This window comes from Pholcus phalangioides, unplaced genomic scaffold (genome assembly GCF_987345545.1).
Source record: "Pholcus phalangioides strain wild (caught in Gottingen) unplaced genomic scaffold, Ppha-v1.0 ptg000015l_1, whole genome shotgun sequence".
In the NCBI taxonomy this organism is placed as follows: Eukaryota; Metazoa; Arthropoda; class Arachnida; order Araneae; family Pholcidae; genus Pholcus; species Pholcus phalangioides.
Window position 1 is genome coordinate 62,829,942 of NW_028301608.1, and position 3,057 is coordinate 62,832,998.

The window sequence follows — 3,057 nt, forward strand, 5'->3', positions numbered from 1 at the left end:
TGTTTTTTTTTATGACCAACCCCTCCCCCTCTTTCCCCACAATATTTTTTTACTTTTCTCAAAATTTACTTGAACGATTTTCACTTTTTAAGGAAATGTCCTTCTCCTGGTCGTCCCCAGCCCATTTTTCTAATTTTAAAAAATAACTTTCTATCCTAAAACAAAAATATATTTTTTGAACCCCCCCCCCCCCTATTTGGGTTTTTTTATGTATTAGAATTTTTTTTTTTTTTTACAACACTCAGAAATTGTCATTTATGTGTTTTCTTTACAAAATCTGAGTTGTGCATATTTAGGATGGCTCTCTAATGAATTTACTGTCATCACTAGAGCCATGGCAGCTCCCAAGAGAGAAACAGTCACCTTGGATTGGATTAACCTTTGGCCACAATGTGCGCCAACTGAGAAGAGACTATAAAAGACATTGTCACGTTAGTGAAACAGGTGGGCGGAGAAAGGTTCAATGATATGGATATAGAAGTCGAACAGCTAATTAATAGCAATTCAGAGGCAGTGCCATCTTAACGCATGGGCCTACCCAGGCACCTCAAGAGAAGAGGGGCCTCAGAAAAATGAGAAGTGGTTGAATGTTTTGAGAATTTGTCAGGTAGGACCTCAGAATATGGGCCCATGATGCTCTTAAGACGGTGCTGTTCAGAGGTATTGACTGAGGAGGAATTAATGCAGGTTGACTGCTCCTGAAACTAAAGCAGTACCAGATGAAGAAGACCAAGATATAAAGAAGTTGAAGTTCACCATGAGTAACATAGTGGAAAGGCTTCACACGTTCAAATCAGCAATAAATTGTTTTCATGACATAGATCCCTCTATGGTACACTCTTCACATGTAGAAAAATTGGTAGAGGAAGCCTTGTCATCATATTCCAGCATATTTGATGATATGAAGAAGAAACGGCAAACAGAAATCACAATATTCTTTCAGAAAACATCGCCAACAATTGCAGCACCTTCTTTTACATTTCCTTATATCTCTGCGTTACCCTGCTCTTCTCATGCTGTTCAATAAATGAAATGCACAAGAAAAAACAATGGTTTTGGTTTTTCACGGATTTCCCGTTAAATGTCCTTCTGGCCATTTCTTTCTTTTTTTCTCTTTTCTTCTTTTTTTTTTTTTTTTTGGGTTTCAGTTCGGAACATCTATTGTTTCTGAAAAGTAGATCTTTTCATAAGCTTAGTTTTTTTTATCAGTGTTGTAAAACAAGAAAAAGGTCTTTCTCCTGGCATTAGGTAACCAGGTAGAAGGTTTGATCATAAGTTAGGAGGATAAAAATAAAAAAATTCAGATTTCTCGGTTGCAGTAATGTTTCACCTAAAGACTTTCTACGAGAGTGCATCTCATGCTCTAGCCAAACAAAGGCAAATTAGAAATCTGTTGTCCCCCATAAACTTGACGAAAAAAGAGCGAGAAACACAAATAAAAATGCAATTGACAAAAAATTTATTCAGTCAGTGCTTGCCATGTTGAAAATGAGCTACCAAAATAGATGAAAAGTAAAAAATGTAATATTTGTGCTTGATAATCACAATGATGTTCCGAGTTGAGAGCTGAAACAGGCTAATCCGACAAAGCAGTTCCCATCTCTTAACATAGTTGGATAAGCCAAAAAAAACCCCAAAACTACAAATGCTAAAAGCCATTATTTTTATTTTACTATGGCAATCATTTTTTTTTTCAACCATATACAGTGTAAATAATCTGAAAACCATTGTGATAGAAAGTAAATGCTGTGAATATTGAAGGATTATTTTGATTACAAGTCATAAAAGATCATCAGTCCTTTTGAAGTTTATCATCATTCAGAGCAGCAATTACAGAATGTTATGCCACAGCTTTTTAGGGTACTGTGAGATATTTTTGAGATAAAATTATAATAAAGTTTTATTGATCTTGAGATTGTGCAAGAGTGTGGCAAAATATTTGAAAATTCTGTACTTTCACACCTCTATGGGGGGGGGGGAGGGTATATCAAATAGACCTATAAAAAAATTTAACTTGATCCAATAATCAAATTAAACAACTTCATTGCAGTTTACAAAATTATAATTTTTTCACCTTTTTTTTTATAATTTTGTTCATATAGGAAGAAAAACACTAATTTTCTTATATTTACCTACCTTTTTCTCTTTACCTTATATTACCTTGTATTCCAAACAATACAATGAAAAATTGTTCAGTATTCTGAATTAAAAGCTTTCAAGAAGCTTTCTGAGAAAAAGAATATTAAGTAGTATAGATGCTGCACATCATGATGCATACCACTTTTCTGAACAAGGTTAAACAAAAAAAAATGAATTGAATAATTACATCATAGTTACAAAACACATGTTAAACATCAGCATCTTATTGTTTAACATTTAATATAATGCTGATTATAAAAAGAAATTCACATTTTTATCAAACACCACTTTTTTCTATGAAAGGCATGAATCTATCATAACAAAAAAATATTGTAATTATTATTATTGACTCTCCCCCCCCCCCCCCATGAACATTCATTTTGATTAATAACAATGAAATTGCTTTATAACTTCATTTAGAGCATAAATTTCCAACTGATGTTCCACAAAACCCTAGGATTCTGGAATTCTGCAATTTCGAAAGCTGTAAAGTGATTCATTAGTTATTACAATAAAAATGTGTCTTGGAGAAATATTCATGTTGTTTTGGTTGCAGGAAAGAGTCATAGCAATCAAGAGCTGTGTGTGAACAAAATTATTGGAAACCTCAGAATGAGAGAGCACGGACAATGACAGATTGATTATGATGGAATACTAGAAATGCATAAACATGTATACAGATGATGGGGGAAAAAACTTAGCTGCTTAGCTGAAGCTGTTTGACTTTATGTAGTTTAACTTTGAACTTTTTTTTGATTAAAAAAAGTTATAGCTTCAGATTTATCCACATTTAAATCACCATCACATAATTACTTTCAAGTTACCAATGGAAAGTATTCTTAGGAGAGTAGATTTGTATCCTCTCTTTCTTTAAAATTATGAATTGTGCGATTTGAAATGAAAAAAATATTAAATATT